This window comes from Theropithecus gelada, chromosome 8, assembly GCF_003255815.1.
Source record: "Theropithecus gelada isolate Dixy chromosome 8, Tgel_1.0, whole genome shotgun sequence".
Lineage (NCBI taxonomy): Eukaryota > Metazoa > Chordata > Mammalia > Primates > Cercopithecidae > Theropithecus > Theropithecus gelada.
Genome location: NC_037676.1, coordinates 18,244,931 through 18,270,766, shown reverse-complemented (window position 1 = coordinate 18,270,766; position 25,836 = coordinate 18,244,931). Strand labels below are relative to the sequence as shown.

At 43.0% G+C, this 25,836-nt stretch overlaps 1 protein-coding gene across 13 annotated transcripts in view; it reads left to right on the top strand.

The window, feature by feature from the left end:
* The window catches only part of CSGALNACT1 (chondroitin sulfate N-acetylgalactosaminyltransferase 1), a 360,064-nt gene that overhangs the window by 66,825 nt on the left and 267,403 nt on the right, over positions 1-25,836 (top strand). The window contains exon 1 of one of the 13 annotated variants that reach the window (XM_025394212.1): positions 9,861-9,971. The exons of the other annotated variants lie outside the window; for them this stretch is intronic. The gene's annotated coding sequence lies outside the window, so the exon portion shown is untranslated. Of the gene's footprint in view, positions 1-9,860; positions 9,972-25,836 lie in introns of those variants that run through there. 13 annotated transcript variants of the gene reach the window in all.

The following is a 25,836-nucleotide window of genomic DNA, read 5'->3' as shown; positions in this document are numbered from 1 at the left end:
CAGGAGCTATTTGTTACACTGGTAACTATGCTTTAAGACAGTAGCTCAGTGGTTTTCCAACTTTAGAAGGGCATATAACATTGCACGAGGCTCTCCCAGCCCCTGAAGTCCTCCCACTCCATTTTTGTTTTAGCAGGTGATATGGTTTGGCTGTGTCCTCACCTAAATCTCATCTCTAATTGTAATCCCTATAATCCCTGTGTGTTGAGGGAGGGACCAGGTGGGAGGTGATTGGATCATGGGGGTGGATACTGTTCTCGTGATAGTGAGTGAGTTCTCAGAATATCTGATGGTTTTCTAAAGCAGTTTTCTCTACTCTTGCTTGCTCTTCCTCTTCTGCTACTTCGCGAAGAAGTATGTGTTTGCTTCCCCTTCTGCCATGATTCTGTTTCCTGAGGTCTCCCTAGTCCTGAAGAACCGTGAGTCAATTGAACCTCTTTTCTTTAGAAACTACCTGGTCTTAGGCAGTTCTTTATAGCAGTGTGAAAACGGTCTAATACAGTAGGTCTGGGTTGGGACTGGAGAAGTGCATTTCTCACAGATTTCCAGATGGTGCTGTTGCTGTTAGCCCAGTGACACACTTGGAGAATCACTACTTCAGTGTGTGGTGCTTACAGTGTTCCAGACAGGTATAGTTAGCTCTATCTTACAGCAGAGGAGCTGAGGCTTAAAGAGGCCAAGTCACTAGTTCCCAGCCACATGGTTAGGAAGCAGGCATGGGATGTCACTGCTTGGGTCAGCGGTCGATGTCCCCTAGGCCATCTGTGCATGAAAGTCAAGCCTGGCACATTGTCAGCACTGTGGAGCTGCAGGACTGGGTGCTGCCCCACTCAGTGGGCCAGACTGTTAACCACCTGAGGAATTAATTGGTCTAACGGGTCTAGTGATTTTCTTAAATTCTTTTCTAATGAGAAAGCAACTGGTGGTTTTTGTTTTGTATTGTTTTGTTTTTTAAGAAATTGGGCCGTGTTTGATTAGTAGTATTTTCCCTTTTGGTCCAAATTAGCCTGCTAGCTGAGGCTGACTGTGTTATCAAAAGCAGTGAGATCTAGAAGCCCTGCTCAGCAGCATTGGGAGGAGACCTGTGCACTGTTGGCTGAACTCTATGGGGAACCTCCCAGGAGGCCAGCTTGACCCCCTTGCTCACCGCCTGCAGCCTAGGGCGTTACCCCCACACTCAGCCCTATCTGTGTTCTCCTTAGAGTGTGGCCTCTTGCCTGGCATTTCATTTTATGATAAGCCACGGAGACTTTTATTTTCGTTTTTCTTTTTTTCTTTGAGACAAGGTCTCACTCTGTTGTCCAGGCTTGAGTGCGGTGGTGGAATTGTCACTCACTGAAGCCTTGAACTCCCGGATTCAAGCAGTCTTCTTCTCTCGGCCTTCCTAAGTGCTGGCATTACAGACATGAGCCACAGTGCCCAGTGCCACGGAGATTTTTAATAAGGCAGTCTTTGTTAATGGTTGCAATGGTCATTGCCAGTGACCTTCACAGAGTAGTGAAATCTTTTCCTTATCCCTGGTCTCAGACATCTTATCAACAAACTCTAATTTCCCAAATTACCCATCGAGCAAAACAGTCCTTAGGAAGACCTAGGCTTGGAGGATACAGCGGGTGGGATAACACACCCCCTCCTTCCATGCCGAGTTTCAATCACATATTATTAAATCAGAGTATCATTATTGCTCCATCTGCAAACTGCAAATGTGAATTCCAGCCATGTATTTTTAAACAGTTCTATTGTGATCAAGCAAATTTGAACCTCTAATGTAGTTAATTACAAGTGGGCTTTGGTTATAGAGGGAAAAAATCTGTTTTATATATGGTTTCTATTTTTTCATTTTTGGTAAGCTGTACTCAAACTCTGAGTTAGGAGAAAGATGAGCTATTTTACTATTTAATAGTTCAATATATCACACTTGTGGTAGCTTCTGTCATTTTTTTTTTTTTTTTTTTTTTTCTTAGCAGAAACAGAGCGTTAAGGCCCAAAGTAGAGATAACTATGTCGTGGGAGCAGGATGATATTAGAAACATTGATACATTTATAATAGTATAGAGAATAAATCTGGATAATGAAAATTTTAAAATAGCATTACTTGGCTATAAATGCAGTTAATATTGCCTTCTGGAAGGAAAAGAGGTAAAATTATATTTTCTGTTACTTTAGCAATTGATTTCAAAAATATTCATGTATTAATTGCCCACTCAATATTAGGAAACGTATTAGAATATAACTGCTTTGAATCTTTCCAAAAAAGTTTTATCCAGGTTCTAATAAATGTATACCTGCAGTTGTCTCTACAATATAGTGTTTTATTTGATGAGTTCTGTTAAAATTTCAACACATTTAGTTTAAAGCTCTAATGATTAGTGATTCATGGACTGGGCATCATTTCATCTAAACATGTAGAAAAGGGACTCTTATCAGGCACTGGCAGTTGATTTTTATAAGGCGGCTTGAGCAGGAACAAGAAAATAGCATTGTGCAAAACAGCAGATTGTTAATACCAGGTTACTCTACGTCACTTTCCTTGTAAGAGTTAAAGCACAGGGGACTTCTTTATGCTAAAACTTGCCTGTTGCGGGATTTAACCAGCATCTCTCCACCTGATTTCTCAGGTCAGATAAATAGCTTAGTTTTGGTTTGGTGACGTGGAACTTTAGCATGAGTGACTCTATTTTGGCCAGATCTGTTGGAGCCTAGAGCAGGAGCTCAGTCTAAATGAATGGCCTCCTATAAATCTTAACAGTTTACTATGTAGAAAATTCTCACCATCTTTCTCGTAGAATTTTTAAGCAGAAGCCAGAATCTTTTATACTCCTGTATATCAGTTGTTTATTGCTGTATAGCAAACCTCTTCAAAACAGTGGCTCAAAACGACAGTCAGGTATTGAGTTCAGAAATAGGCAACTTGGGCATGGCTTGGTATGGAAGGTTTGCGTTCCATGCGGTGTCAGCTGGGACCGTTCAGGGGGCTGGAGAATCCACTTCCAAGATGGCTTCTCAAAAGGCTGTTGACTGGAGCTCAGTTGGGGTCCAGGGCTGGGGTCCTGGTTCCTCTCCAAATGGCCCTCTTCATGTAGGAGACTTCATGGGCTGCCTGGAATTGGTCAGACCATGGTAGCTGGGTTCTAAGAGGGATTGTTCCAGAACCAGGTGGAGAACTATAATACAGTCTTTTATGACTTAGTCTTGGAAGGCACATGGCATCGCTTCTGCTGTGCTCTACTCGTTGGCCCAGATTGCAGCAGAGGGGGCAATAGGAGAATAGATTAAGAGGTGAATAAAATATTTTGTTATGTTTTAAAACTGCCATACTCCATTAGAAGCCTTTCATTAACATTTACCCTAGCCAAACTGTGGCTTCTAAATGAAAGATTGATCACTTGTTGCTAAGGTGAGACCACTCTGTTATCCATAATTACATGGACACGCATGACTGCACGTCCAGATAGGAATCAATGAGCAGTGTTCATTATCTTCGGACCATGGTGGATGTGGAGGAGCTTGGCAAGGGCAGTTCTGTTGGGATGGTAGGAATGGAAGTCAGACTACTGGGAACAATTGGGAGATGATGATGTGGAAGCAGCAGGTGTAGACGATGTTCTCAGAATGCTTAGCTGAGACAAGGGAGAGGGATACAGTGGGCTGAGAGAGCTTTCATATTCTTTTCTATTTTATCAGCTTTTTCTTTTTCTTTTTTTTTTAAATAAAGATGACAGAATAGGGTGAAGGGAAGGAGCCAATATAAAGTATAAGGTGGCATTGTTTCTATCATGCATGTGACATGATTTCTAGGTTTTAAGTGCAGGGGTCGTGGCACAGCACATATACAACGGACACTGGTTAAACATTTGCTTTAGAACAAAGGAATTCCACCTGTACAAAAATGTCGCTTAGCAGTTGCCCACCACCTGTGTGACCCCTTTCCTTCCCCTTCAGGGTGTGGCCCCTCATCTACCATTTTGTTTTACATTAGACCAAGGAGACTTTTTTACAAAATCAGTCTCCCATGTGGATGGATGCTGCAGCAACCCTGGTGACGTCCCTATAGGTACGAATTGTTCTCCTCACCCTGATCCTCGAAGATGGTCACCAATCAACTCGAGCTATTTCCCTAAATTACCCCTTGAAGAAAGCAGCCCATAGGAAGACACAGGGCTTCAGAAGGCCCCACTGATGTCTCCAGGGACCAAACATTGATTTAGTCAGTGAGTTGTTCACTCTGGGGGTGTCGACTGGCCATGTGTAAAATGGGAAATGAACGCCTACTTCAGAGGGATGTTCTGAGATGAGGGCTGTGAGATTGATGACTCCTGTAAAGCCCTTTCTAAACGGTGAATTGTACCTTGCAAACCACAACACGGATGTGAGAAACTTGATTATTAGTCGTCCTGTAGGTCAGTGTGGCTGTTTACGTTTTATCAGAAACTTGATTCTTTTTCCTCTGAGGGTCATATAGTATCTGCTTCAGTCACTTTTCCATTTATTGACTTCTCCAAGAAATTGGCCTGGAAGTGTCAGGCATTGAAAAATTGCAATAATTTTTGCTTCATGATCTACAGTTGTAATAGACACAGTAATAATAGTACTATCTTTATGTAGTCTTTTTCTTTCTAAAGAGTAAAGACCAGTAAAGACTAAAGTTGATAATAGGGGTGTGGAATTTCATTTCTGGAGCTGCATGTCTTTAAAAGTCAAATTTTCTCTGACACATGAGAGATGGTTGATATTTCAGGAATTAATCATATTAGTATGGTAATGGCCCGAGGCATACAATATGGAGAGAGTAACATAATCCAGTTTATAGTTTGTGCTAATTAACTTCTATATGAAAATAACTTCCATTGTAGTTCATTTCATTTTTTTTAGTAATTTGCATCATGTCTGTACAGCAATGTACACTGAGATTTTTGTGATATTCATGTATATATTTTAGTGAGATATCTCTTTTGGAGCAGCTATACTCTTTTTCTGAAGCAAAACCTCTGATAGGGTCAGAGGATGAGACATTGATTACCTCAGTTTTTCTACCTAGCAGAGGAAGTGTGTCTGTTTAAGTGATCATAGATAGAGATTGATTGTTAAATGTCTTGCTGAGGAATCTGTCAGAGGTTGGGTAGGATACCCAACTAGAGTAAAAGCTTATTGGTGGTTTCGAGGCCTCAATGATGTATTGGCTGCATTCTGGTAGAACAAATACCACAAATACACTGTCATACTGTGCACATTTTTTTGCAGTTCTTAATGCAAACAGGCCTCAAGACCGTGAATAGATCCAAACCACAATCATAACATTGAAGTTATATAGGGCATTTTGAAAAACAGATCTCTGTTGCTTGCGTTTCCTAGCATATGGGGTTTTGTATTCTGTATGATTTTATCCTGATGGAAAGCTCTGTGCCAAGTTTGAGAGGGAGATGTTACGTTAAACTGTTGGCCATGGAGTCAGAGAAGGGAGAGAGATGTGACCCGCCGGAAGTCCTATCTCTAGTCCGGCAACCGTGATGACTCCGTGACATCACCTGTTACTTTCCCAGGGCAGTTACAGGGTGGATGGTATCCCTCTCTGGGGTTGTTATATTTTTGAATGTTCCCTTCGGAGGTTGTTAAATTTCTGAGTGTTCCCTCCCTGTCCAGCTTGTGTTCTTTTATCCTACCTAGGCACAAGGGAGAAGTGGTGAAAAGCTCCAATCTGCCGAGGAATTGAAGTTCCATGCGGCCAATGTTTATGCACAGTGGAGTTTGTTTTTGGTTTGCTATTATTTCAGTTCCTGGGACTTGCCTTCTATGGGTAGTCTTGGTGGGAGACAGGTATTGGCTCTGGCTAGGCACAGACATACCTCCCAGGACAGCCAGCTGGGTGCATTTCCCTGGAACTTTGAACCTGGAGTGAGCAGTGCAAAGAGGAAAGCCTATTAGACTGTGTTGGTGGCTGTGGCAGCAAGACTCCTGTTGGTCCTGAGACCTGGTGGGTTTCCTTGAACCCCCTGAATGCTGTCTCCTGTGGATAAAGTAAGAGTGAGTTTTTGCTATTCTTCTAGTGTTTTCTAAGTTGGTAAATGTTGAGTCCATCCCTTGTTATCAAGAATCCTGGCTGACACGGAGACCACCCTGTGTGCCCCCTGCATGGCCATTTGTTTCTGACTCTTTGGCTCTGCTTTTGGCGTGTCCTTGTCAGTCCCCTGGCTGGAGGGCAAAGCAGAACCCTGAAGTTATATCTCCATCAGCCAAGGTCGATTCACTGGAGAAAAAGAATTAATTGTGTTCTTGACTGGTCCGTGTAGTCATTTCTGTAAGGGCAGCTATCGCTGTAACCTTCCTGCTTGAGGAACACGTCACGGTCCACCAAGAGTGTGTGTGTATGCGATTGTTTCCATACATGAGTGTGGGTGGATAGCACTACCCAAGTTTTACAAGGTGATCGGATGGCCTCAATGAAGTCAAGTCATTTGCCCGAGGTTGTATGGCTGTTAACTAGCAGAAGCAGAATTTTAACTCAAGCCTCCTGACTCCGAAACCATCTCTACGCACTCCTTCTCGTTGGTATGTCGAGGTTAGCCTGGTAGCAAAATGCCGTTCCTTGAAATACCTGCCTGCCAGAGTCAGAAAATGAATGATGACCTAGAAGCAGGATCTGTACTGAGGGAGGGACCATCCTTCCATCTCGTCTGAATCCATCAGGGGCACCTTCAGCCCATAACAGCATGAGAACCCAGCTCTCAAAATCATATTAAAGTTGATGGTTCAGGGCACTGTACTTTGAAACTGTTCCTTTTAAAGAACCATGTAACACTAATTTAAAAACTAGTTAATGCTAATTAGGAGCATCCTCAAATAATTTTTTTGTTTTATTTGTTTCTTGTCTTGTCTTCGAGGCAGGGTCATGCTCTGTCTCCCAGGCTGGAGTGCAGTGTTGAAATCGTGACTCAGTGCAGCCTCTAGCAATCCTCCCATCTCATCCTCCTGATTAGCTGGGACTGCAGGCACATGCCACCACACCCAGCTCATTTTCGTAGAGACAGGGTTTTGCCATGTTGCCCAGACTGGTGTCAAACTCCTGGGCTGAAGGGACATACCTGCCTTATGTGCTCATTGCTGGTAAGTTAGAAAATAGAAATAAGAAGTGAAGAAAAGACTCCCATTATCTTGCCCACTGGGAATAAGCACTTTAACATATTTGTTCATGCCTTCTTTCTGTTAGAGTTTTTATTGCCATGTGTTGAGTACTGTTCTTAGCATTTTTGCATACCTGATCTCATCATGCTGTCCCAAGTTTAAATTTTGAAGTTTGTACTCTTTACCGTAGTCATAAATGCACCTGTTACAAATGTATAGTTATTTAATGAGAACTTAGCAAGAGAGATTGATGGCAGAATCTGTGGGCACTGTTACAGCAGATAGTGTGGGAACAGGGATGGATCCAGGTTTTGAGGAGCGTGAAATTGACAGTTTTTTTTAAAAGAAAGCATATAACATGGATGAAATTAGGTGCCAAAGTAAATATTTACTTAGAATGAGAAAAGTGAACAAAATGACTGACACTGTGGAGATTCAGGTTCTTTTTTTCTTCTGAACTCTTTTCAGGCAGTTGGCCAGAAAGGCTTACATGGAGAGGCTTCCTGATCCAAACCTGGCTTTTCCTCCCTCTCCAGAACTCTGCATTCCCAGGGGCAGTACAGGGAGGGGCCCTGCTGTTTAAGCTTCTTCAGCCTCCCAGGAGGAGTGGGAGGTGGGGTGGCTGGATACCTTCAGGGAGCAAACCCTGGGTCCCAGGGGAGTGGGGAGGGGAGGAGGCATCTCTTTAGTTTTTCTCTTTGGAACTGAGAGCCCTGGTGTTACGGGGAGTTACCCCAGCAGGAGTGAGACAATTCCTATCCCACTGCAAGATACTATAAATACTTGTATTTTATTCTCATAATCTTATGTTTATTTTTATTAGGTCTGCAGTCTCATTTGGTGAATGTTTTGGAGCAGAGATAGAATTATTTTACAAATCTTAACCCATTGCTTCAATACCTTAGTCAATGAATGTACCTTTTCCCACTGATTCGAAATGCCAGCTTTACCATATATTAAATTATTTATTCTTAGATCTGTTTCAGGATTTTCTGTTCTCTTGCATTGATCTGCCTATCTGTTGCTAGGTTATTACTGAATCATTGAGCTTTATTATGTATTTTTTTTATTTTTTTTGAGATGGAGTCAAGTTCTCTTGGCTGGACTAGAGTGCAATGGCACTATCTCTGCTCAGTGCAATCTCCGCCTCCCAGGCTCACACGATTCTCCTGCCTCAGCCTCCTTCGTGGCTGGAATTGAAGGCATGCACCACCGTACCTGGCTAATTTTTATAATTTTGGTACAGATGTGGTTTCACCATGCTGTGGATGTTGGTTTTGAACTCCTGACCTCAGGTGATCCACTTGCCTCGGCTTCCTAAAGTGCTGGGATTACAGGCGTGAGCCACCACACCTGGCCTTACTATGTATTTTCATATTTGGTAGAATGTGGTATTGCCATCTCTCCCTCAAAAGCTTTTCCTTAAAAAAAAAATAATACTTTCTTGACTTTTCTTACATTTATTACTCTATGAAAGCTTAAGAATCATTTTTGCCAAGCTGTAGAAAAAAGCCTTTTGGGACTTAGAATAATATTCATTTTAGATTAATTTTGAAAGACTCCAGATCTATATAATAAATTGCTTTCCAGGTATATGGTCTGTCTATTCCATTTTCCTTTCATGTGCTTGGTATGTTTTTATGTGTTTTTGGCAAATTTTTTAATCAGTTCTAGGTAGTTATTTTTAATATCTGTTACAAAAGGGGCTGTAGAGCCCTCTTCCACCATCTTTTCTAACTGGCTGCTGTTGGTGTGTAGAAAGGCTATTTTTTTTTTTTTTTTTTTTTTTTTTTTTGAGACGGAGTCTCGCTCTGTCGCCTGGGGTGGAGTGCAGTGGCCGGATCTCAGCTCACTGCAAGCTCTGCCTAGAACTTGACAGCTTACCAAACGCTTAGTAATTCTTTCAATTTTCAGAGCTTTATTACCTTGCTTCTGCTTTCTGAAACCCATTTTTAGAGTCTTTTCTGATGACCAAGATCCTGATAAAATACCATGACAACTGGCCCCCAGGCTGTGGGAAGTGGCAAGGGTCATGTGGCGACGGGCGGGCTTCCCAATCACAGTGATCGTGGCTGAGCAAAGTAGAGGAAAGGTGACGCCGCACAGACCTTGTAGAATTTTCCACATCGTGGAAAAGGCTGACCAAGTGTGAATTCTGTAGCACAGATTGAACTGCAGCACAGATCAAATCCTATCCCTGATCTGACATTTCATTCCATTATGTCCTGTGATCGCACATAGCTGCCTATCTGTTCCCCTGTCCATCCTGTCTGGCAGTGGCAAATCACGGTCCCCAGGGTCATTTAAAGGGATGCTGTATTCAGGGTGAACTCGTTCTACCTGCTCTTCAGTGTATGAAGGAATGCAGCAAACTGAACTAGCAATGGATAAGCATAGGTACTTGGGATTTCACAAATGGTCATGGGGTTGCTTGACAGTGGTCTGCGGTTGGACCGATGAGGGCTGCTGACTGCAGTGTACTGGCTCTGAATGCAGAAAAGGATAGTGTTATCTGTGCTGGCCGGAAGGGCTGCTTAAAACCAGACCTCAAACTTCGGCAGACGGGCTTGTCCCGGGATCCGCAGCCTTGCTCAGGCTGTGCGGTGGTGTGGCCCCGGATCACACAGAGGTGAGTAACCCAAGACTTGCGTCAGTGCCTTCCTTGTGGCTTTGACTGTTGTTTCCTGAATATTTTACACAATCTGTGGGCTCTGAAGTCCCAGTGTACATCAGTGAGTGCTCTCCTTAGGTGGAAACCGTGGGAGTAGAGTACTGAAAACAAAGACCGGGAAAGACCCTAAGTCGCTGGGCAGGGGTGACGACGGGCGTCCTCTTTTTTATCTCATGTGTGGGTGAGTGGCAGAGGCAAGTTGCCTTTATTGGGTGTGAAATTTGCGGGAACTTTCTGTTTGGGGAGTGCTGGGAGCTGTTTTATTTCTAATTAAGAAGAGCCCTGGGAAGGGAAGTCAGTGAGCTTGCGAACTCATTAGCAAACACTCTGATTAGACCTTCTGGGCACATTGCCTAGTGGCCCAAAGCAGGGAGAGGAGAGACAGGCCCGCTCCTCACACTTGCTGGATCCGGGGCAGGAGTACAAACAGAGGCTCACATTCCATGTGTCTAAGTAGCTGTTTCCAAGTTCTAAGTCAAGATCTCTCAAAATCACGTCCTGTGCTGCCATCTTGGTAAATAAACACAACCTTCCCAACAGCCTGGAAGCCAGACTCCAATGGAGAATTCTCACACTCCTCAAGTTTCTTTGCCAAAATCTTTCTACAGTACAGGTAGACATCCCTGGCCACAGGTCCCAAGTCTGTCTACACCCCTGCAGACAACCTCTCCTGTGCAGACTGGTGAAGTGCTTCACCTTTCAGAAAATGGACGTGGACAGGTAAAGCAGAAGGCCCCAGGGAGACCTGGAGTGTGACCCAGAAGGTGGAGTGGTGTCCAGGTGGGCATGTCTTAGGGGCCCTGTGAACTCTGCCTCATGACATGATGTGGCTAGAGAAGGTATGAGCAGTGCCTTCTGAGCATGGTGCCCAGGGCATGGGCCCAGACTCTGGCTCAGCCTGACATTCCCAGGGCAGGGGACAGAGACGGGAGGAGTTGAGGAAGCAAGGGGGAACTTGGAGCCACATCCAGGCCAGATGAGGTGCTGGAAGGGCAGAGGTTAGGCACTTCAAGCGTAGGAACCCTTGGACATACCAAATGATGGTTTTAGAAACGTCCATTTGTTACTTCTGGATTTGGGCAGTAGGCCTGCAGATGTACCACTTACCTGATGCAGACCCAGGAGACTTGTCTTAAACCTGCTCTGACCTCTCTCCTCCCAGGTCCCTAGGTCCCCAGTTCTTTTAATGTTGTGCTGGTGGTGACAGAAGTCTGCTGTGATGGAGCCAGCAATGGGGATGGGGGCATGAAGGACAGATGCACCATTTCCCTTTTGCCTCTCTCTCCCGCTGCTTTTGTGGATCTGCTGGTCTGCTTCTCATTCTCTGCATCAACCTCTTGGACCCATTCAATTCCTGCCCAGAAGGCAGGAATACTGTTTCCATTCTTTCTTTAGGTTCCTTTCCTTGCTGTGAATTTCTTCCCACTGCTTGGTCTTGGTGAGTTGGCGGGGCAGTGGGGGCTCTGCAGGGAGGTGGGACATGCTTTCCTAGCATCCCAATGAGCTTCTAGGACGCTGTTATAGGAGTAAGGTCGTCCCTTCGTATCATCAGGGGATTGGTTCCAGGAGTTTTGTGAATACTGAAATCTGGATGCTCAAGTCTCTCCTATAACGTGGAGTAGTATTTGCATGTAACCTACACATGTCCTCTTGTGTACAGTCTATACAGTTTTCATCAACAATGAAATAGCAGTTTTCATCAACAATGGACCATATACACAAGGCTGTGGTCCCATAAGATAATGGGGCATGCATAGAAACCTGACATGGCACTAGAGAGTGGAGTTGCAGATCAAGTAGGAAGAATGGTTGATATTCAGTAATGGTGCTGGGATGATATTTGTTTTTCCACATGAAAAAATATACATCAATAAAAATCGAATACCATGTAGGTTTGTGTGAGTGCTTTCTGATCACACAGTGATGAAATTGCATAATGATACATTTCTCAGACCGTATCACAGTCATTCGGTGACACATGACCACTTTAAATCGTCTCTTAGATTACTTGTAATACCTAATGCACTGTAAGAGCTATGTAAATAGTTGTTATACTATATTTTAAATTTGCACTATCCTCTCTTTTTTGGGGGGTGGGGGAGCAGGGTACAGATTCTTGCTTTGTTGCCCAGGCTGGAGTGCAGTGGTGTGATCTCTGCTGACTGCAACCTCCATCTCCTGGGTTCATGTAATTCTCCTGCGTCAGTCTCCCAGGTTGCTGGGATTACAGGCACATGCCACCACACCTGGCTAGTTGTTGTATTTTTAGTACAGACAGGGTTTTGCCATGTTGGCCAAGCTGGTCTTGAACTCCTGACCTCAGGTCATCCACCTGCCTCGGCCTTCCAGCGTGCTGGAATTACAGACATGAGCCACCATTCCAGGCCTATATTTGCACTATTTTTCATTTTAATTTTTCCAAATATTTTTGATCTGTGGTTGAGTCCATGGATGGAGAGCCCATGGATACAGGGAGCCAAGTATACTATATTTAGGTAGTTTATAAGTGAAATAGGCTTTTGGAGATTGACATAGAAATCTATAATAACATTATTCCTGTGGGGAAGTGTATTTCCAATTTCAAGCAACTAATTTGTAAGTAAACTTTCAGAACTAAAATGTGTTATGGCTATTTTTAGAATTCTGCCACTGGAAGGGTGCTGTGTCCATGAGAACCTGTAAATGAATTGAATCTACTCTAAGCCGGGATGTAGGCCCCCTTCCAGCTCGGAAGGTCTATGAATTGAGTGCACATTCCTCGTTTTTATAGCGTAGGAAATTGAGATCAGAGAGTGCGAAGTTATTTCTGTAAAGCCAAAGGTAAAGTCTTTCTGGGACTCGGGCTTCCTCTTCCAACCTCTTGTACGTCAGAACCTAAGAGTGGCGTTTTCATAACCCAAGGAGTTTGGGCACCTGCACCTGTTTGTGGGTAGTTGGCACATATTGATGGTACATGACTGCCTTGAGTCACAGCAGGTGGTGCTGGACCTTCCTGTGTGCACAGAATGAAAGGCTATTTGAAGAATAGAGGGTATCCTAGCTTTCTAAAGGTGGCTACAGGGGTATTTGATCAGCATTGTCAGCATCCTGTGTCAGTACCTTAAAATGAGATTGATCTGTATATGGGTTAAATTGTTGGAATTCTTTATTTTGTGTGTGTGTGAGTGTGTGTGTGTGTGTGTTTTTTTTTTTTTTTTTTTTTTGAGGTGGGATCTCCCTCTGTTGCCCAGGCTGGAGTACAGTGGCACAATCATGGCTCATTGTAGCCTCGACCTCCCTGAGCTCAAGCCAGTTCTCCCATCTCAGCCTCCCAAGTAGCTAGGACTACAGGTGCACATCACCACACCCCACTGATTTTTGTATTTTGTTTGTAGAGATGGGGTTTTACCATGTTGCTCAGGCTGGCCTCGAACTCCTGAGATCAAGCGATCCACGTGCCTCGGCCTCCCAAAGTGCTGGGATTACAGGTGTGAGCCACCGCACCTGAGAGGAAGTTTCTTACAGCTTTGCTGCTGTCTTGAATTTCCTTACCTTTAAGAAGAGTTCATGTACATAAACTAATTATGAAAGTTTTTCAAGACGTTATGAAAATTTTCTACAGTTTTGATTGCATAATGTTTGTAAGACTGTTTCCTTATCCACAGAATAGGGATAATAATACCTCCTACTTAATCTTTATGTCAGGATTACTTGATGTGAGAGGAGACTCTAGCTCCCAGCACAGGGGATGGCCGTTAGTGAGTAATCACTAATTGTATTGGTTTCTATTATTGTTGTAGTTATTGTCATTATAATGAGAGCTTCCTGGTCTTCCCTGATTGGTGTCACTTACCGGCTCTTCCTGTCCTTTTGGATGCCTCCCCCCTCATTTGGACATACTTCCGATTACTCCAGAGGGATCTGTTTCGTATGCCAAAGCTCTCCCCTTCATGGGTCAAAACATACAGAATTTCTGCTTTGTAAAAAAGATTCCTAAGATTTTGATTTGTTATATTGCAGGATCTAGTTGTGATTCCTCTCTGCTGCCTTGAGGTCCCACCAGTGATGACTTTATTGTTGACATTTCCCTTTACACCGTTTGTCTTGGACTTTCTTCTCTGCTTAATGAGCTGGGGACACAGGGACATTCCTGGAGCCTATTTACATTTCCTATCACGTGCCTGACTTGCATTTACGTCAAAGGCAATCAGTAATTGCTTAGCTATGAGGACAAAATGAGCCCGAGTTTTCCGTAATAGTTACCCTTCCTGATTTTCCTGGAATCTTTTTTGTACTCTGTCATTGGTTATTTGAAGAATTCTCAGTCTGGAGTCCCAATCCGAAAACTTGGCCTGTTTGTTAGGTTTCAGTATTACACACTAATTCTAAAGGGTCTCGATACCTCTTGTTAGGCCTTTTTGCCCTGGAATGCTGGATGTTAAGGTTAGTAGTGATTCCCTAAAACTTGGGATTAGTCCCTGAGGAAACGATTTAGGAAATGTATTTATAGTATGACTAAGTGGCATTTAGTGGGGTAATCATTTTATCACATGCATTTTTATTTTGGAGATAAGAGTCTCAGGGTAGCCTAGGCTAGAATGCAGTGGCACGATTCTACTCACTGCAACTTCTGCCTCCTGGGCTCAAGCGATTCTCCCACGTCAGCCTCCCAAGTAGCTGGGATTACAGGTGCCCACTACCACACCCAGCTAATTTTTTGTATTTTAGCAGAGTTGGGGTTTCACTATGTTGGCCAGTAATTGTTTTATTGAAAAACAGTCTTCTAATTGTTTTTCAGACAATTTGAAAATGGAAGTCATCTGTGACCTTCAGCGTTCGCTAAAAGGAATCCTGCCTATGCCCCTGCTGAATTTCTGCATTACCCATTTCCCTAGTGGTCCAGAAACTCTCTGGCTTTTCACAATGACTTTTCCTTTCTCCTCAACCTTCAACATCTCACTTTTCCTTAATATCAGCTGGTGACCTGGCTTCTTACTTCACTGAAGTAAAAACATTGTGGGGCCGGGCGCGGTGGCTCAAGCCTGTAATCCTAGCACTTGGGGAGGCCAAGACGGGCGGATCACGAGGTCAGGAGATCGAGACCATCCTGGCTAACACGGTGAAACCCCGTCTCTACTAAAAAATACAAAAAACTAGCCGGGCAAGGTGGCGGGCGCCTATAGTCCCAGCTACTCGGGAGGCTGAGGCAGGAGAATGGCGAGAACCCGGGAGGCGGAGCTTGCAGTAAGCTGAGATCCAGCCACCCCAGCCTGGGTGATAGAGCGAGACTCCGTCTCAAAAACAAAACAAAACAAAACAAACAAACATTGTGAAGACAGTATTTGCATTCAGTACTAAATTTACAAACCTATCCACATCTGAACTGATAGACTGATTTCCTTCTAGCTAAAATGTGCATACTCCAGTGCTACACATGCCAAAGGCCTGCCCTTTTTGTGTGCTAGCTCCTGTCCTTCTCACTTACTCAAGGTCATGGCTCTCATGTTGGTCCATCTGTCCTGGTACCATTAGTTTTTCTTTTCTACTGTGTCATCTCATCAGCATACAGAGATATCTTTCATCTTACAAAATGCACTCTCAGCTGGGCGTGGTGGCTCACACCTGTAATCCCAGCACTTTAGGAAGCCAAGGTGGGAGGATCACTTGAGGTCAGGAGATCGAGACCAGCCTGGCCAACATGGCAAAACCCCATCTCTACAAAAAATATAAAAAATTAGCCAGGCATGGTGGTGCATGCCTGTAGTCCCAGCTACTCAGGAGACTGAGGTGGGAGGATCACTTGAGCCTGAAAAGTCAAGGTTGCAGTGAGTAGAGATCATAACACTGCATTCCATCCTGGGTGACGGAGTGAGACTCTGTCTCAGGAGAAAAAAAAGAAAAAAGCATTCTCAAACCCACCTCTGTTTAGTTTCTGCTCCATTCTCTCTTCCCTTTTACTGAAATAATTTTCTACACTCCCTCTCCTTTCCTTTCTTGATCCTCTTTAGTATGACTTTTGTCTCTAGTCCTCTACCAGACTGGTCTTGTCAATGCTATTAATAACTCTTTATTGTCAAACCCAACAGTTGGTTGCTCTCAGTTCTAATGGGACTTGATTTATCAGTAGCGTTGGACATGATGGCTCACTCCTTTCTTCTTGATTTTCTTTCTTTGGTTCTAGTACCGAGCCTCCCAGTTGTCTTCCTGAAAGATCCTTCCAATCCTGTCTGGGTTGATGGTTTCTCTTCCTCTTGCCAATGTCTAAACAGTAGAAAAAATTTGCTCAGTTGCTGGGGCTTTTCTTTCCTCCTCTTGCTTAGTTTACAGGTGTTCTCACCAAGTTCCATGACTGTTTCTGCAAATGTTTGTTTTTGGTCTTTATTTCTTCCTCTGTTGTTTCTTACATTACACAGCATGTATTACATCTTTTGATATTGCTCCACAAGTTACTGAGGCTGAATTTATTATAATCTTTGAGTCTTTATTCCTTGTTCTTCAGATAGAATGATTTCTGTTGACGTTCAAGTACTGACTTTTCTTGACTGTTATCTCCATTCTGCTACAAGACAATTCTGTGAATTTTGGATTTCAGATATTCTGGTTTTCAGTTCTATAATTTCCATTGGGTTCTTTTTTATAGTTCCTATTTCCCTGCCACGAATGCCCAGCTTTCCATTTATTTCAAGAGCATTTGCCTTATGGAACATAGCTAAAATAGTTGCTCTAAAGCCTTTGCTTGATAATTCTAACATCTGGGTCATATTGGAGTTGGCATCTGTTGATTATCTTTTCCATTGGAAACTGGCGACATTTCTCTAGTTATTTATACCTTAAGTAATTGTGCATTGTCCTGAACATTGTGAATGTTATCTTGTGTAAGCTCTGCGTCATTTTGTAATCTAGGAGTTTTTTTTTTTTTTTTTAAATGAGACAACCACCATCCACTGTGGTTAGGTTCAGGCTGCAAGCAGTTATTTCTTGTTCTCTATGGGTGGTGTTTCCAGTGTGAGTTGACATTTGTAAAGCCCTGGCTTTCCACTTTGGGTCTGTCCTGAACTTGTATCACCAAGGATTACTCTGAGTTTTAGGCCCTGGTGTGAATCTTGGTTCAGTCCTCAGGTCTCTGTTGTATCGCTTTGAATGTGTCTTGCCCGCCCCGCGTGCAACTTGGATGAAACTAAGACCTTGGGCAGAGTGGGGTGGGGGTTCATATATAGAATTATGGGGCAGGGAGTGGTGGCTCATGCTTGTAATCTTAGCACTTTGGGAGGCAGAGGTGGGTGGATCATGATGTCAGGAGTTCGAGACCAGCCTGGCCAACATGGTGAAACCTGTCTCTACTAAAAATACAAAAATTAGCTGGGCATGGGAGTGTGCACCTATAATCCCAGCTACCCAGGAGGCTGAGGCGGGAGAATCACTTCAGCCTGGGAGGTGGAGGTTGTATTGAGCCGAGATCGTCACTGCACTCACTCCAGCCTGGGTGACAGAGGAGGCTCCGTCTCGGGGTGGGGGGCGGGGTTGGGGGTGAGAAGAATTAGAGAATCTGTCTCTCTAATGCTCTCCTCTCTGTGGTTCCACTCATTTTCTGATTCATAAGAATCTCTTTTCCTCTTAGGTTTCTGTAAGATTTATCTGACTGTAGGCCTCTGTGACTGGTGCCCACCCTTGGGGCAAAACCGTTAGAGAAGTAGGAGCAGGGAAAGTGGGGGAATGAAATTAACCCCTTTGTAGGTGACTTTGCCAACATTTGACTCATCTCTACTATCTGCCTTTGTTTTGTTTTGTTTTCCTAGTTCTCAGGTAGTTGCTGTTTGTATTTTGAGAATTTCTAGTTGTAATCAGAGGAAGAATGGCTGTCCTGGGCACTTATCACGATAGCTCCATGACTTTAAATACCCTGCGGCAACTCTCAGATTTATCTCTGGTGCCTGGACCTCTCACCAGACTTGTATTTCTTGCCTGAATTTCTTCCCAGAACTCAGTATCTTCATCTAGATGTCAATTGGGCATCTCAACTTTGAGTCTAAAATGGATTCTTGACCTCCTCCCTTGGTCTTCCCCTGCTTCAAGATGGGCAATGCCCTCCTTCCATTGCTCAGGCCAGAAACTCTGCATTCATCCAAGGCCCCTCTCATTCTCATACCCAAATCCAAGCCATTAGCTAATTGTGATTTTCTTTTTCCAAAATACATTGACAACCAGACAACTTCTTCCTGTTTCCGGGAGATCATTTCTCACATACAGAGCCATGACTGCCTCCTAACTGCCTCCCTGCTCCCAATTATTTCCCTTCAGTCTATTCTTCACCTTGTGGTAAGTTAGATTCTGTCAAGCTTTATTTCACCCCCCTACCCTCCACCAATCACTGCTTACCTATTCCACTGCGGATAAAGGCTCGGGCCCTGGAGTGACTTCTCAGATGGCAGGGTCATCTCTCCCTACTGCCCATTCCTGCCTTTTCCCACTGCTCTTCTCCCTCCTCTGGCTCTAACCACCCAGCTCCTGCAGTCACCTTCACCTTTGAATCGGACATTCTTCTGCCTCAGGGTCTTTGTCCTTCTTCCTTCTATCCCCCGATATCTGCAGGGTTATCTGTCACTCATCTTCTGATCTCTGCTCAGATATCACCTCCATTCCTCTTGATCCCCTCATACTGTGCATTATTCACTGCATTCATCAGATCTCACTTAAGATTTTTTTTTTTTTTATTTTGAGACAGCGTCACACTTTGTGACCCAGGCTGGAGTGCAGTGGCACTATCTTGGCCCACTGCAACCTCCACCTCCCAGGTTCAAACAGTTCTCCTGCCTCAGCCTCCTGAGTAGCTGTGACTACAGGTGTCCACCACCACACCTGGCTAATTATTTTTTGTATTTTTAGTGAAGGCATGGTTTTGCCATGTTGGCCAGGCTGGTCTTGAAGTCCTGACCTTAAGTGATCTGCCTGCCTTGGCCTCCCAAAGTGTTGGGTTTACAGGCGTGAGCCACTGCCCAACCAGACCTGACTTCTTAGATATCTGTGTGCCTTCTGCCCTTAAGCTCTTAGATGACGAGCTCTCTGCATTTGTCTTTTCCGTAATGTATTTTGGGTGCCTAGAAGAGTGCCTGGAACAGGATAGGCACTCAATAAATATTTATTGATTGATAAATATTTATTGAGTGCACCAAAAGACAAACAAGTACTTCTTTGCAAAAAGGAATTTGATGCATTAATTTCTATTTTGTTTTAAACTCTTTCAATAGAATGCTACAGAAATTAGTATGGTAACAGGTGTGCTAAGAGGTTGACATCCACATGCCCATCTTTGGGGTATGGAACATTAGCACATAGTGGAAGCAGACGAATTCATTTCTACCTCTTACATACTGGGACTGGGTTGCTTGGTTCCCAGCAGATCATTTCTCAAGGTAGCTATGGGAATCACAGATGGAAATATACGTGACTTTCACTCTTTTCTCCTGTGGTGCGTCTTGAAGACAGACAACAGTGGTGTGTAACAGTGTGGAAGCCAGCTGAGACCACGTTGTACATAGCAACTTTGGTCTCATTATCCCTGCCATCTTGTGGTCTCATTATCCCTGCCATCTTTGCTTGCTGTGACCAAATCTCATGATCATGAATGACAAAGTAAAGAGCTGTCACACGCATCTGAAGCCCTGAGCATGAGCAAGTTGAAACAATCATTGCTGTTCCTAGAGTCTTCACCTTCTCCACTTTCGGTGCCTTTGAAGCACAGCCAACTTGGTTGAGAAGCTGCAGTAGTTATATAGCACCAGTACTCAAACCTGGAAACCCAGTGAAGGCTCTGAGTCCCATATCCCCTTTGATCCTTGCATTGGAGTCCATTTTTACTGCAGTGGATGAATGGCTGTGTGGGTTCTTCCCAGAAAGGACAATTGTAACCCCAGGGTATGTGTTCTCACTACTGGTGTGTGTAAGAGGACATCTGCCCCTTGTTCTAAGGCTACATTATAAATTAGGAAATCTTTTGAGATGGCTCTTTGATTTCACTTCAAACTCTGAAAAGTGGGCCTTGGAAGGAGGATGTTGAGACTTTTAGAAGCAGTGAAATAGACTGCTTACAACTCAGAGGCTTCCATTGGCTAAACAATGAAACTCTTATCACTCAGTAGCATGAACCCATACTGAACCAGCTGCAAGTGATAAATAACTGATGTATCCTGTTCTTTCTTTCTTTTCTTTCTTTTTTTTTTTTTCCTGGAGGGCAGTATTTTCTTGTTTGCCAGCTTTTCTACAAATCATTTTCAGGCTTTTTCCTCTTTACGTGACAGTATAAAAATAAGTTTCTTTTTGATAAGAGCAGCAGCTAAATAATGCTATGGTTGGAATTTAATTAGGAATGTTGGTTTATGAACTATTAAAAAGATGCTTTTCATTTATGTTTTCCAGTATAAGGCATTATATAAGTGTTCATCTATAAGTGACTGGAAAGAAGGAAAATAATGCAAGGGTTTTCTGCTATTAAGCATTTACATTAGGTAGTTAATAATATTCTTTAGCTGTCCAGGTTGAATGGTGGTTTCCAGCATCCTAAAGGCATTAAGGGGATTACTTAGCAGTCTTGTTACAGAGATGCTGAATATGTCTGAGATATGACTCACTCCCTGCAGTGAAAGGTAGGAGAGAAACATTGCCAAGCATCTCCCTGGCTGTATGGAAGCCAGAGTGTTTTATGAATACTCAATTATTTTTTTTCATTTATGAATCTAATGGGTATTGCATGTTCTTCTGTGTTCCCACTGTTGTGTTAGGCGTCTAAGGAAGAGTTCTTCTCTGATGTATAGAGTATTGGATATACAGAGAAGCTGATGGAGAGATGGGAAAGCCGAAGAAGTTCCGTGAGCTTGATGGAAAACATTGCCATGTGTGGGAGGCAGGAACCTTGACAGAGAGGGAGAAAAAGAATCTGAGCACATTGCTTTAAGATATTGATGCCCTATGCAGCTCAAGTATATCATAAGCCTTAACACTATTTGTACCAAATTCTATGTAAATGTACCTCTTGATGTTTCTCTTAAGGAAATGGAAGCATTATTTATAATAGCTTTTTAAAAAAGCATCTAATTGCCCAAATGAGTAGAACAGTTAATTGTGGTTCATATATGGTACATTCATGAGACGGAATTCTCTACAGTCATTAAAAGTTATGTTGCAAAAGAATATGTAATGGCTTGGGGATATACTCACTATATAATAAGTGGAAAAAAGTCAATAAAACAATAGGGTCTCAATTTGGTAAATCTATATTCTCAATTTAGAGCGAGTTGAATCCCCTAAGTTTGTAGCTCCCCCCACCACCCCGGCACTTCCAATCCTTTTACCCTGCTCTACTCTTTCGTTTGTCCCTACTACCTTTTAACATACTTGACATTTAGTTGTCTATATCAATGATCTTTATCTTTCTCTCCTAATAGAATATAAGTTGCAGGAGGGCAGGGATTTTTGTCTGTTTTGTTCACTGATGTATCCCAGAAGCCTAGAACAGCATATGGGGTATAGCAGATTCTAATAAGTACTGTACTTGGTGAATAAATGAGTGAAGGAAATGTGGCTGGATTATGACATTGGTGGACATTAACTTTCTAAATTTTACTTCTGGGTTTTCCATATTTTCCATAATAAACATGGATTACTTCTGTAATTAGAGAGAGCTTGAGAACAACATTGTTGCCTGTGAATTTCTCCCGTAGACCTAACTAGTTCATCTGTAGGGAATGGCTGAATAAAGGATTGAAGAGAGCAGAATCAAAGCCTTCCAGTTGCAGGTAGAGAATATTGTTGAGGGCCATCTTAGAACCTTCAGGGTCTGGTATGGGTTCTGTGCCTGGCTGACTGCTGGGTTTTGAGCCTGTCCTTGCCTTTTCTATTTCCCATTCCACCCTGGCTCTTCCCAACACCCTTCAGGCCAGTCTGTTGACTTAACTCTTCATGCCCTCCACTCTGGGCTAAAGCTGGTAATAACCCTCTCCACGTCTGGCGTCTGTTGTCTCCTTTCTAGGCTGTATTTTTCCTGGTCACCATTTCAAATTCTGTTTTCGTCTGATGCCAGTTTGAGTCTTGACTTCCTTTTAAGGTCTTCTGTGACTACTGTGGCCTTGTCCTCCCTTGAGTCCCCATGGCCCTTGTGGAGTAGGCAAGCACACAGTGCAGATCTTGGAGCTGAGCTTCAGGGGAGCCATATTTACAATGTACATGAACCAAAGGGGCCAAAAGCTACTTCTGCTGGAAGCCAAGTAGAATCTGGCTCAATCTATTTTAGGACAGAAACCATAGAAATGCTTTAAGCACATATGCTCTACTTGTCTCATGTGTTATCTTTTTTTCTACAAGCAAATGACAAGCTGCTTGAGAGAAGGTTTCTATTTTCTGGGTTTTTTTTTTTTTTTTTTTTGTCTTCAATAGTGCATAAGCATTTCTAGTCTGAAGGTTGATATCACATACTTATTAGTTACTCCTTGGTTTTCTGCATATAAAATAAATGTCATTTCTGACCCTTCAGAGATGGCATAAGAATAATATATAGGGGTAGTGATTTGAGCACCTTATGTATGTATGTAGGCATTATGTATGTATGTACATACATGTAATGACATTTTCTTATTAATATTTAAAAAGCTAATAAACTCAAGTGAAATGTTCAGGGTATAACTTGACTGCAATAACCTTCTGCTGTTAAAATGGTACAATTTTTATTCAGGGAATACAGATTGATTTTTAGGAAGCAGGATTTTATGTAACAGATTATTCAATTCCATAAAAACTTACCGAGATTCTACTAGTTATAAGGTACTGCAGTGGGCACTGAAGGAGATTGTGGAGGTCATTTAAAAATAGTCCCTGAACTCTGTGAAGTGGGATTATAACTGCAAAAACAGTGTCCGAGATGAGTAGGAAAGCCTTATTATAGATTTAAAGAAGGAAGAAGTTCCATGAGATCTGGGGACAGGCAAATGTGCAGGGAGTAGGGGACATGGCAGTGAACTACAGAATGAGGAATTTTGGGAGGTAGGAGTAGGTAGACGTGGGATAATTAAAGGATTCCAGGAGGAAATAATAACATCAAAAAGAAATGGGAAAGGAGGCATCTTGTGGGGACAATGAGTTGTTTGTCCACAGGACTGCAAGGGATATGCAGATGAGGGGCTGGGAGATGAAACTGAAAGGTAAGTTTGAATAACATCTGGAGGGCCTTCATGCTGCAATAACCTATTTTCAGCATGCAAATGAATGTGTGCCACAACATGAGAAATGGCTTTTGAATGAAAAGGTTTACAGCTGGGCACAGTGGCTTATGCCTGTAATCCGAGCACTTTGGGAGGCCAAGGCCAGTAGACTATTGGAGGTCAGGAGTTGGAGATCAGCCTGGCCAACATGGTGAAACCCCCATCTCTACTAAAACAAATTAGTCAGGCATGGTGGTAGACACCTGTAATCCCAGCTACTCCTGTGGCTGAAGCAGGAGAATCACTTGAACCTGGGAGGGAGATAGTGCAGTGAGCTGAGGTTGTGCCACTGTACTCCAGCCCGGGCAACAGAGGGAGACTCCATCTCAAAAATAATAATAATAATAAATAAATCCAAACAAAAAAAGAAATGGTTTACAGTTTTTATTTGGTTTGGTAGAGTAACCATATGCTATAAATGTTTGTAGTTCTATGATAGTGTCCTCCATCTCGGAATGAAATGTGTTAAGCAAGGGCATGTATTAATTGAAGAGAAAGTTGTTTGCTTCCGGAAACATAGGTGGTAGTGGTTTTTCTCCTCTGTGGTTGCATGTCTGCTGGGTTGGACTAGTGCTCGCATTTGCAAATCTACTCAAATTCCTTTTGGGGAAATGGAGGTAAATTTTCAATGATTAAATTCTCAAAGCCAAATAGCAAATTATCAACACACTTTTGAATGAAATCCACATGCCTAGACTCCAAGAAGTCTGCTGTATCTGAGACCTTTTTGTTTTATGCAGAATTTGTTTGAGAGCCCGTAAAGATTCATCTGTAACAAGTTGTTTTTCTGTGGAAGCATTTTGGTGAGAAATTAAAACTTTGATCACTGGAAATTCATAGATTATTACAGTATTTCCAAAGGTTTCCTAGTAATTCAAGAAGGGTGTTCCTAATACCAAGTGATTGATCCCATTTTCCCATTTAAAATAAATTGGCAGGCTGGTAGCAGTGGCTCACGCCTGTAATCCAAGCACTTTGGGAGGCGGAGGCTGGTGGATCACCTGAGGTCAGGAGTTCAAGACCAGCCTGGGCAACATGGTGAAACTCCATCTGCTAATAATCCAAAAATCAGCCAGGCCTGGTGGTGCTTGCCTGTAATGCCAGCAACTTGGGAGGCTGAGGCAGGATAATTGCTTGAACCCAGGAGGTGGAGGTTGCAGTGAGCCAAGATCATGCCACTGCATTCCAACTTGTGCAACAGAGCAAGACTTGGCCTCAAAAGTGAAAATAAAACAGATTGGCAGTTTAGATGTATACAGCTAGGAATCTTTGGGTTTGAGTTTACTCATGAAGTAATTGATCAATTATTTAAGAATACTTTCTTCTTATGTTACTTAAGGATTCAACTTATTAATTTTTTAGTTTTTAAATTCTAAATTTAGAAAAAAAGCAAATTGAAGGCTCTTGTGAAATGTTTGCCTATTTTTATATAGTTGCGTGTGTGTATCCATGCATGTATGTGCAACACAGAGATGAGGCTATGAGTGGCTAAGGAAGCTGAGGAGTGTCTGTCCCCAACCTGTGTCCCTGAGGTGACTCCAGAGATGAGGGTGCAATTAGAGGAAAGAAATGGTGAGATGCTGTGTGACTTTTACCATTCTGTTTTTGCATTTTTGAACACAATATAGGAAAAATCTCATGAAAACTGTTTTTCATTGTATAGATAATCATGTTTCACATTTGGGAGTCAGTTTTATTTCTCCCTCTGGAAAAGTTAAAGGATGTAATATATGCTGGTCAGGTTTTTATATTCTTACTTTCTAGCTTCTTCTAATATTTGAATCATTAGGGTTCCTCCAGTTCAACTTCACTATGCTCATTTTCACAGGAGTTGTGATCTGTGCTTTAATTATATTTCTTTTTAAAATATTTAGTTGGAGAAAATTCCATGATCATTCATTGAGTTTAATACTTTTTCACATGCTTTATCAGATTTTTGAATTCTTACCAGTATGTAGTACCCTTATAATGAAAGTATGTGGATGGTATAATCTTACATTCCATTATCTGTGGCATAAGTTAGTGATTATGATTTTTACCTTCTTGATCGCTAAGCAGCAAATGACCTGAGGAAGAGACGTTAGTCTTTGAGTTTCAAGTACCTTCTCCTTACTGCTGTTTCGTGGTCATGTTGCATTAAGGGCCTTGACTTGTTCATAATTCATCAGCCTTGGTTCAAAGGGGGTAGAACACAACTGACTCTCTCATTGCAGTTCATTGTTCTCTTACCATTGTGAGAAGTCATAGTTAAATCACTTTACTCTTTAAGCACTAAAGTAGAATAGAAATAATGTCTTGATTTTTGTTTCTTGAGATAGCGTCTTGCTTTATTGCTCAGGCTGGAGTACAGTGGTGTGATCTCGGCTCACTTCAGCCTCTACCTCCTGGGCTCAAGCAGTCCCCCCAACTCAGCCTTCTGAATAGCTGGGATGAGGGGCATGTGCCACAACACCCGGCTAATTTTTGTATTTTTTTGTAGAGATGGGGTTTCACCATGTTTGGCAGGCTGGTCTCAAATTCCAGAGCTCAAGCAATCCACCCACCTCTGCCTCCCAACTGGCTGGAATTACAGGCGTGAGGCTCTGCACCTGGCTAGAATTGTCTTTTGATGCTGTGATTAGATTTCCCTCCCCTCTCCTCCCTTCCCCTACCCCCTCCCCCTCCCTCCCCTCCCCCCTACTTCCCCTCCCCTCCCCCTCCCTCCCCTCCCCTCCCCCTACTTCCCCTCCCCTCCCCCTACTTCCCCTCCCCTCCTCCTACTTCCCCTCCCCTCCCCTACCACTCCCCTCCCCTCCCCTCCCCCTCCCTCCCCTCCCCCCT